Source organism: Hippocampus bargibanti, linkage group LG05 (genome assembly GCF_051943395.1).
Source record: "Hippocampus bargibanti isolate YZ-2025 linkage group LG05, ASM5194339v1, whole genome shotgun sequence".
In the NCBI taxonomy this organism is placed as follows: Eukaryota; Metazoa; Chordata; class Actinopteri; order Syngnathiformes; family Syngnathidae; genus Hippocampus; species Hippocampus bargibanti.
The window spans coordinates 28,208,761-28,219,968 of record NC_142738.1 but is presented as its reverse complement, the minus strand read 5'-3'; the positions used below and the strand labels follow the sequence as shown (position 1 = coordinate 28,219,968).

At 44.5% G+C, this 11,208-nt stretch overlaps 1 long non-coding RNA gene across 1 annotated transcript; it reads left to right on the top strand.

Annotated features, from left to right (window-relative positions):
- The first annotated feature begins 5,750 nt into the window (after positions 1-5,750).
- On the top strand, positions 5,751-6,371 carry LOC148898392 (uncharacterized). The gene is made up of 3 exons (XR_016115080.1): positions 5,751-5,828; positions 6,028-6,129; positions 6,236-6,371. It is a non-coding gene; the product is annotated as an uncharacterized LOC148898392 (long non-coding RNA).
- Positions 6,372-11,208: the final 4,837 nt, after the last annotated feature.

The following is an 11,208-nucleotide window of genomic DNA, read 5'->3' as shown; positions in this document are numbered from 1 at the left end:
AAAGTTCTTGTCCATTTAACTTCACTGTTTTAGGATTTTTTTCAAAATCGCTGAATTTTCACATTTACCGTTCAAGTAGAGACGAGCGGTGACGTCAACGATGACGTCAGTGCCTCACCAGCCATGAACCTCACCGCACGTCACTGACTCTCACCAACCACGTTCACTGATTACCTTCAAATGGCACCATCTATCCATAATGTAGTATATCTATGTACTCATGCCTCCACCTTTATAGGTCACCTTATGTTCCTCCCTCTTCTGAAAGAAAGTATTCACGATAACCATTTCCATCCTCTTAGCAAAGTCAACCACCATCTGTCCTTCTGTGTTTCTCATCTGGAGTTCATAACCTCCTCATCATCTTTGTTTCTTGCGCCAACATGTCCATTGAAGTCTGCACCAATTACAACTCTCTTACTTTTAGGGATGTTCTGTATGACTTCATCGAAGTCCACCCAAAATTTCTTTTTCTCCTCCAACTCACATCCTCCTTGTGAAGCATACCCACTAACAACATTGAACATCACATCTTCAATTTCTAGCTGCAGACGCATCATTCTATCTAATACTCTTTTTACTTCTAAGACATTCCAAATAAAGCCCTCCTTCAAGATAACGGTTAGAACTAGTTGAGACACATGCTAAAAACATCCTATGTTATTTCATTTCTACTTATTCTTATCAATTAGTAAGTCCATATATGTATGTAGTTTAGTTATTTATATATGTTAATTAGTATACATGTACTCAACTTGTACCTAGTTAGTATACAAATTACGCTATCATGTTTCAGTCTAATAATAAATATTCATGGTTGTATCTAGCAGATGATAGGTCCTTTCCAAAGTGACATCACTCCTGTTGTTAATAAATGTCTGAGACGAGCTCTCTCTCTCTTGCTCTTGTCTCTCTGTCCCTTGGTTCTGCTTTTCCCTTGAGAACATTCTCTAGCTGCCTGATAGTAAATATTCTTTTTTTTTGTATATCACCTTGCTTGCTGCTGATTTAATATTTAGACTACACAAATGGAGAGCTGAACCAGGAAGAACAACTTTAATCGCAACAATAACCCCAACTCAATTTCTCTTGCAGTACATGATCCAACAACTTGTACCGTAACCCTAAGCTTCTTGCGTTGCTCCCTTTCCACCTAGCCCCCTGGACACACAGAATGTTTACCTTCCTCCTCCGCATCATGTCACCAAACTCTACCTTTACCTCTACCTCAATTAAAAGTCACTACTCTCAGTCCTACAAGATTGCCGTTCCATTCATTTCTTTTCCTATGGGCAGACCTCCTCCACAGTACTGCATTTTCCATCGGCACACTCCAGGGTAGCCACGGGCAAACTACGGCCCGCGGGCCACATACGGCCCGTTAGACTTTTTAATCCGGCCCGCCGAACTTGCCCAAATTATAGTACAAACAGTGTCTAAAACTCATGACAAAAAGTTAGCGAACAACAGGGCAGATAACTGAAAAGTTGCCTGTCCAATTTTTCACAACTTGAAGCACAAAGACACAACTAATCACATTAAAAAACATTGTAACAAAGTATAAAGTTTTTTTTTAAATCAAGAATGCACCTACTACAAATGCTACCTTGCTTAATTTACGGTAAATGTGCATGACCGTAGATTTTGCTGCAGTAGTCGATTGTCATTGCGGTGCACAATGCAACGTTTGCATTGCTTCCTACGAGCCACGAAGCCCCTTTCATAAGTCTCACGTACACTTTACAGTCACGGTTTAATGTAAATTTACGTTTTTTAGCGTCACATATGTTGTTAGCTTCTTTTGAATCTTTCTTCTGGTCTGAGGTTCTGTGCATCTATTTTGGAAAATGACATGCAATTGCACGACTTTATAACGCTTGCGAAAGTCCGGAAGAAAGAAGCAGGCTTCTGATTGGCTGCCGTGCCGAGAATGCAAATTTCAACTGCAGGTAGTCTATGTTTGTGTGCTCGGCGACGGTACACGTGTTTTGTTTGTGCGTGTAGGCGAGGGCGTCAGTGAGGAGTTTGTTGAGCGCGCGGTCAGGACAAACCATCTATGATTTGGCGGAATTTAACACAAGTAGGTATTATTGAGCTTGAATATTTCGTTGTGTAATAATATGTTTTGAATTTTGAAAGTGATTCCATTTATCAATAAATGTGGATTTCTTTAACTTTTCCCCTTCGATGGAAACTTATTAAAAACAGACGCAATCTTGATAAATCACAGTGCATGTTATTTTAATCTATTTCCATTTCCTCCTCCAAGTATCTGCGAAATAGTATGTGAACGCCATATTCCTTGAGACAAATTTATTAACTGATCAGGGATATTTTTCACATTTGAAAGACAGTTAATAAATTGGGTTGTATCGATGAGAAGGTTTCTTCAGCCGTCATCTGTACAAAAGTGAAGGTTTCGGACGTTTCGCCTCCTATCCAAGAGGCTTCGTCAGCGAACTAAAGTCTGACTGGTCGTATCGGCCCCATATATATAACCCTAATGTCCAGACCTGGTGGCGCCGGACACAGCTATGATAGGTCCCTACTCTCAGGTTGGGGGGGGGGGGGGCGCGGGACCCCCCCCTGTGGCCCCACTGATTGTTCCTACATTCCTGACTAACGATTGGCCTATGACCCCCACTCCCCCCGGTATCACCTCATCAGCATAACGACCCTCATCAGCATTGCGAAAGTTGCCTAACCTGTTTTGCCTGAGCAGGCTATTGTATGAACGATCCACATTGGCATTAGGGTTATATATATGGGGCCGATACGACCAGTCAGACTTTAGTTCGCTGACGAAGCCTCTTGGATAGGAGGCGAAACGTCCGAAACCTTCACTTTTGTACAGATGACGGCTGAAGAAACCTTCTCATCGATGGACCACTCCTGTACGACTGAGAGCTTACACAGACAAATTGGGTTATAGTGTTCTTACTGTGCTATGAGGTTTGTACATACTACATTTAAAGGCACCGGCACCATTTTTTGTTTTTGTTTCCCACTGACATCAGAAAAACGTTTTATAGCATCTAAAATACCCAAATCAGGCAGTAGTGTGCCAAAGAATCATTGGATGTTTCGGCCTTTCATCACTAGACACCCTCATCGATGGTGGCCCGTGACAGGTTGATCACGCCCGCGCTTGTGTCCCATGCCCAATCAGATGTTGAGAAGCTGGTGGGGGTGAGGGGGGGTTGTGTCTTAAGTTGCTGTTCTATGAGTCCAACAAGGGTCCTTCCTCTTCATCCAGATCCACTGGCTGCTTCTTTCTGCCGCTTCAGAGACTGATCTGTGTGCCGCAGAGCCTGTCCACGAATACCCAGGTCTTTTAGAAGCCTGATGGTGGAGGAAGCCACAAACCCTCTGCATCCAACTTCAATTGGATATACCTTGGCTTTCCACCCTTGCTGTTGTGCATCCACTGCGAGTTCTGTGTAGCGCAGCTTCTTGCGCTCATAGGCCTCTTCAACCGAGTTTTCCCATGGGACTGTGAGTTCTGTGATATAGACAGCCTTGAGTGAAGGGGACCAGAGCACCAACTCTGGTCTTAGGGTGGTGGCTACAATCTCCACTGGGAAAACCAATTGCTGGCCAATGTCAATCCGCATCTCCCAATCGCGGGCCCTGGATAGCTGTCCAATTTCTGGTTTGGCAGGAGTATGGTTGGGCTTTTCCTGTCCCTCTCGGATGAAAGTCAATGGTGCTACGCTGGAAGTGGTGGCGCTCATTGGCAAGGAGTTGATGGTATTCCTCTTGCTCTCAAGGACAACAGCCAAACTCTTCAGGACCTGGTTGTGCCTCCAGGTGTAGCGGCCTTGTGTGAGGCTGGTCTTACAACTGCTCAGGATGTGTTTGAGAGTTCCTGAAGTTCGACAGAGGTCACAGGTTGGATCTCCACCATACCATTGGTGGAGGTTTTTTTAAAATAAGCCTTAAAACTACACAAAATATACCTCATTTTATGTGTAATAAATGTGCTATATTGTATTGCAATTAAAGAAATAAACTGTACTAAATAATAAAGTCGTTTTATTTGCCTTTGTGATGGTCGTTGATGTCGTTGCCTCTTAATGATGTCCAAATGAAGTTGTGATGCTTTCTCTGCAATAATACCCTCACAGACTGTCCAATTGTAGCTGCTTTTCGTAAATCCAAATCAACAGTTTTTCAACCTCTTCTAATGCCTGAGCCCGTTGCTTAGACAACACAGAAACACCCTTAGCCACACGTAGCAATGGTCGACTTAGCATACTGATACTGGGACTCTAAGTCACACAAATGCACACCTAGTTCGTGTTTTTCGATGATCTCCTTCTTCTGCTCGACCGTAATATTCTTTTGTCTCCTCTTCGGCTCAACATTAGCCTGTGGTGGGGTCTTTTTCGGGCCCAAAAAAGCAAAAGTTCTCCACTCAATAACAAACCACGTCTGCACTGAGTGCACTCAAAGAAAGTGGGTGTGAAAAACTAGTCTGCCATCCACCATGGCATTGTTCGACCGTGTGGTATGGTGTTCTTCTGCTGAAAACCAGTCCGCTAGCCCTTGCGGCGCTCCGTGCGTTTCCCTAAAAATAGTTTGTATGCCAAGATTATATTTTCACGAAATTAATGTTTGTAAAGGGAAAAGTTCGTAAACTAAAGCATTCGTAAGCTGAGGTATCTCTGTATATGGACAATTTTTGAAAAGACATCATTCACTGGGGGTGCGTCCTATACTCGGGTGCGCCTTATTCACTGTAAAATACGGTGATTAATTATTACTCGTTCGTACCCTGAATGAAAAGAAAGTTTTTCCATGAAACAGACGTGTTCAGCTGTCTTTACAGTCACCACTTACACATGCAACAAACACGCCCCCCCCCCCCACACACACGCCCCCCCCACACACGCACGCACTGACACGCACATACACACACACACGCGCACACGCACACACACACACACACACACACACACACACACACACACACACACACACACACACACACACACACACACACATGCACTCACATACACACGCACCCTCACATGCACGCACACACACTCCTCACTAATAAAGAGAGTGACGAACCACAGGATTACCCACTGACGCCACCAGTCAACTTCTACATACTCTTTCATTCAGGACATTTTCCTCAGACGTCAGACTAGTCTAAAAGCTCCTTTTGGGGATGGAACTCTTCAAATAATGTACATTCTTCAGGAAGGACTTAATGTAACCAAGGAGATTTGCTCATGGTTAGAGGTAGTAATAAATCCATCCACGTGTAGCAACTATTGTTGTGTGGAAGGTTAAGAGTCAGATAAGGTCAGGTGTGAACAAATTGAAATGGCAAGTCCACATAGAAGAAAATAAAGCATTTCCAACTTTAGTGCTGTTTATTTACGGTTTTGTTTGATGACAAAAAAAAGCATTTATCCACTGGTCCATGAAAGTAAAATATTGTCTTTTCAGAAGGATTGATTTGGATGTTTGCCTGTTAAATGGATGCATTTCTATGAAGGATTGCAATTTTGTTCCCAAACAGTTGGTATCTTTGACATGTGCGTGGGAGTGTGGATGTGTTGGTATTTTGGTTTAGTATGACGATGGTGAAAGCACAAAGCAAAAAAGAGGTGTTGTCATTCCTCTCCAGCCACCAGCAGTGGTGTGACATCATCAGTCCGAAAGACGGCAAGTCATCAATGGCTGGCTCATGTGGCTATAAAAGCAACTCCAGCTCAGTGTTTATATCATCAATGATAGACACCAACAAACCAAGTAAAATCGAACTATGCTTGTACTTGATTAATACATTTAAGACTCAGGATAGGCCACAGCAGGTATGTCGGACTCATTCTGTCTAATGACCCGGGATTCACAGTGGACTGATACGTGCCAACCTTTCACTCATTCACTCACACTGTTTTAGAACCACAGCGTGTCACCCTCAAAAATCAAGAAACAAAAATATTTTCTAATATGCTAAATTGGAGTTGATGTTTGTTTATTTGTGATTTGTGACATTATCTTTTTTTACAGGTTATCAAGTTAGTTCATAATGAGAAGTTTGCAATGTCAAGTTCTCTTTATGTGTCTGTGCATTTTGCACCTCTTCATTGTGACAAGGGGGCACCCTCTCAGGTAAAACCCCTTACGATGTCTAAAATCAAACAGCAGTCATTTTAAAACTGCCCTCCTTTCTAAATATACGAGAAGTGCTAAAAATACAACACACATTGTTGTCTAGTAAACGGACAGTCAGTGAGGTCCAGCTCATGCACAACCTCGGGGAACACAGACAGGTGAAGGACCGCCGTGACTGGCTGCAATTGAGGCTCCAGGGAATCCACACTGCCCCGGGCCACAACCGATGGGAGGTTGGCCGGGTGGGGAGGAGGTGATTTCCCGACGACGTGCCAGAAGTGAATGGCTTGACAACAGAAGAAATCCAGGAAGTATTAAAAAAGTTTCAGAATCTACTTATCGTCACACAACGTGATCCGGGGGGTTTCAGTTGACGACAACCTATCGGACCTGTACTGCAACAATTCCAGTTTTTTTACTCAATTTCTTCTTTCTTGAAATTTTTATTTTGGCAAATATATATTTCCATGTTTATTTGTAGTTGTTATTTAAGAGGTGTGTTTTCATAGGATGAGGGGCAAAGACTTGAGTCAACACTCTATTCTTTTTTTACATCTATTTGCGAATGAGAAAGAGAATGGGCTGGACGAACAATGATATTGTGGCGAGCACGAGGACCATGCATCTCACCTCGTAGGTGTACAGCAGCGGGCGTGTATAAATTAATAATGTTTTACTGCATTTTCGATGTTGGAAGCAGATCCACTTGTTAGCAGTTGGAATAAACACTACATTCAGTCGTGTTTGCTCCTTCTTCAACTGCTACATTGGTGACCTCGACGTTTCAAATGTTCCTGTCAACCAACGCCCCTACTCACAGCCGCCGCCTCCGCCGCCAGGCCCGAGTTCTGGCACAGCGAGCCGGCTTTGTGGTTTTAGCATGTGGAAGCGCACCTACGAGGAATCACGATGGATGAGCCAAAAATACTATCTGGTAGTGGTGTCTCTCAACAAACTGACTACTTGTCGTGTGCTGCTGCTTTTGCGCGCAGCTCCACAAAGCGGGAAATATGAGGCGCCAAACACCTGCTGCTCAGACGGTTCACATTATCGGCCTCTGAGAGAGCAGACAGGCTTCTTTCCTTTCCCAGACTCGGCGACGGAACAGCAGCGGATCTCATGGACAAAATGCTGTCGCTGTTGGGTTCGGATGAAGGCGGATTCCTTTTCCCCCACATATTCCTCCGCCAGCTACCACCCTCACTGCACGCCGTGCTCGCCAACTCGACGTGCCTGGCCACCGGCAACTATCGAGGTTTGGCAGAAGAAGCGAATCGAGTACTACTGGCTACACGACGGTTCGCCGTGCATAGCGTGATGGCCGAACCCCTCAGTGAAGTGGCATCAAGCATCGATCCGACCGTAGTGGTCACACAGAAGCGGCGCGAGAAGGCCCTCTGCTTTTTCCACCAGCGGTTTGGCGTAGTCATGTTGAGCTCTGGTGGCACCCCAAATGATGATGTCATCCATCGAGGTATCAACTCCTTCCAAGTGCTCATATATCATGTTGATTGTTTTGTGATAAACTTCAGGAGATGAAGCAATGCAAAAAGGTAGTCTTAGGAATCTGTATCTTCCAAACGGTTGTTGAAAGTACATAGTTTGGAACTTGGCTCATCCAGCTTCATCTGCCAAAATCCTGAAGAAGCATCTAGCTTGCTGAAATACTTTGCCTTTGAAAACTGTGCCATAATCTCTTCACAAGTAGGTAGCTTGAAGTGTTCTCTCTTGATGGCTCTGTTTAGATATCTTGGATCCAGGCATATTCTGAGTTTCCATTCTTTTTCTCTACGACAATGAGGGAACTCAACCAGTCAGTCGGCTCATCAATTTTCCTTATCACATGCCGGTTTTCCATGTTGTCCAATTCTGATTTTAGCTGCTTTTGTAGAGCAAATGGGACTTTCCTGCATGGATGTATGACTGGTGGCCCACTTTTGTCCTCTCTGATTGTGTGTTCTCCTGGTAGGCAGCCTAACCCTTGAAACAAGTCTTTGTACTGCTTCATCAGTTGATCATATAATGTCTCTTTTTGTCTTTCCACGACAAAAACTCCCTTCACTAGGTGTAGTCTCTCACATGCCGACAATCCTAGTAGACCCTGCACATCCCTTGGAACTATGATGAAAGATAGCTTATGTAATTGGCCTTTATGTGTCACATTCACAATGCATTTTCCTTTCATTGGTATGACTGCCCCCGCATAAGCTGTAACTTTCATGTTTGCCATATGTATATTTGGTCTCGATCTGATCTTCATGAAATCAGTCTCTGAAATTACATTCACATTGGCTCCAGTATCCAATTTGAATTTTAGATGAATGTTGTTCACTTTCTGTGTAGTGATCCAATCTTTTTCTTCTCTTTCATCTTTTACAGCATTCACATAAAGTTCCTCCACTTCATAATGATCATCTACTGCATATACCTTGCCTTTCATTTCTTGGTTCCTGCAGCAACAAGCATAGTGATTTGCTTTGTCGCAGTTTATACATATTTTCCCATATGCTGGACACTGCTTTGGGGGATGTTGCGTACCAGAACGAGTACAACATTTTTGTTTGAATATCCTATTTTTGTTGGGTTGTCTCACTCTTGCTTTCATCTCAGCAGTCTTGTTTTTGTTGAATCTGTGTGCATTTCTTTCCACTGCATCCACATTGCAGCTAGCATCATTTAGCAGCTCTTTAGCATGTGATTTAACAGTCTCAGCGGCTCTACACAATGCGAAGGCTTTTTCCAGGTCCAGATCTGATTCTCTGAGTAGCCTTTCTCTCAGTCTATTGTCTGTAATGCCACACACTATTCTGTCTTTGATAAGTGATTCTGTTAATTCACCGAACTCACATGTCTTTGATCTGTTTCTCACCTCATTTGCATATTGGTCAATAGTTTCTCCAACTGTCTGTACACATGTGAAGAATCTGTGCCTTTCAAACGTCACATTGCGTTTCGGAATGCAGTAAGCTTCAAACATATTTTTGAAAGCTTCATCTTGTCATCCTCAGCATCAAATGTGAAGTTATTGTAGACCTCTAGAGCCTCCTCTCCCACAATGTGCAAAACATGGATGCTTTAATCTTCGAATGGCTTTCATCAGCTCCAATTGCAGACAAATACAGTTCAAAACGTTGCTTAAATCTCTTCCAGTTTTCAGCCACGTTACTTGTTAGCTGCAGAGCTGTGGGTGGACGTAAAGCTTCCATTTTTGTCGTTTTCGATTTGCTCATATCATTACAGGAAGTACCAGTTGTTTCATTTGGAGATTGATGTCAACATAAATCTAAAGTTGCGTATCAGCAAAATAACTCGGGCTGTTGTGTATGTATATCTAGTTTTACAACTGTAAAGTTTGATATTTTTTATGGCTTGTGTAGTCTTAGGTTGGTGTTTTTTTTTTTGCTACGGAAGATTTTACAAACTTAGGTTGTATTGTACTCGGAAGAGCCCCACAGAAAAAAAGGTGCGGAATCATAAGGTACATCAGGATGACGTTAAAAGTCATGATTCGTTCGCAGTGTGTCACCAGAAGTCAGCAGCAAGTAACTACAACAAACAAGCCCAAAACAACTGCCGATCGTTGCTGTCTGTCTTAAAAAGTGTGGAATGAACGGAATTCAATTTAAGTTCAGGACGTCACACAGGAAGGTAAAGAAAATTTGACATTTCACCAAAGATAACGTTAACAATTTAAAATGTCAGAGCAGTTAAGTCTGTTGTGTCGGAGGAACGAGAGGAGACGACTTGTCGGTCTAAGGTATTTATTTCAACTAACATCATCTTAACTTGTTGCCGTCAACAACCCTGTTTTACGACACTGCCGCAACATCATGTGGCAGTGTGGCATATACTACATTTACCCGCCTCCCTGAAGGAACCAGAAAAAACTCTTCTAACTAGGGAAACCGGGTAGACTGCCGGTTTCCCCGCTTAGCCTTGTGGGTTATTCTGCCACACAATAGGCTAAGTACCGGCTGGAATCAGACATTAGAAGTCTGTGATGTAGTCATCTAAATACCACGGGCGAAGGCGGACGCGACCTGGCCGACGCTCTGGTCCCACAGGCACGGCTGGTTCACTACGCTCTTCAAGGCGTCCCACTGGTGTTGTCGGCCACGTGACAGGAAGGTCAACGTCTTTGTTTGAGAGGTCTGGATCTGCGTCAGGGGTCGGTGATGCCACTCTCCTTAGGCGGCTGGCATGCCAACGCGACCCGTCAGCCAGACGGAAGGTGGCCGGTCCAAGTTGGGCGGTAATCTGGACTGGTGCTGTCCAGAATGAGTCCAATTTGTGGGAGCGGTTGGGGCGTTGAATGTGGACCCAGTCCGAAACGCTAAGTGTGGGTTGCTTCGCCCGGTGATTCTCGTCAAATTGCTGCTTCATGCGCTGCTGCTCGTTGGCCACTCTGCTGGCTGAAGAAGACTCCGACATTGGTGGGGCTCTAGCAGGAAGACAGGGACAGTCGAGGGGAAGCTGTAGTTCACGTCCCAGCATCAGGAAAGCTGGGGAGGCGCCCGTTGTGGCATGAGGTGTTGCTCTGTGATGTAACAGGGTGTTCTGTACTGCGGAAGAGAATGGATGGCCGTCTGCCAGGTGTGCTCTGAGTCCATTCTTCAGAGTTTGGTTGAACCTTTCTACCCCCCCCCCCCCATTAGCCTGGGGGTGATAAAAGGCTGTCCTAACATGCTTTAGTTCCCTCGCCTCCGTGAAGGCTGTGAAGTCTGCTGAGATGAACTGAGGCCCATTATCTGTTGTGATAGTGTCAGACACACCCCATCGTGCGAAAAGAGAAGATTGGAAGTCCGTGACAACTTTGTTGTGACTGACCCGGCCGGCAAGACCTCTCGGGCCACTTCGAGTGGAGGTCATATGATACCAGGAGGAATCGCTGGTGTTGAGGCATGGCATGTAGCTCACCGCAAATGTCGACCTGGATTTGATTGCATGGGTGGGTCGGTCATGCAACGGGCTGCAACGGGCAAGCGGGGGGTTTGCCAGTCTTGCCGCTTGTGAGGCATGCTGAACAGTCCTTGACCATAATTTCTACATCGCTGTCTATACCTGGCTACCAGACTA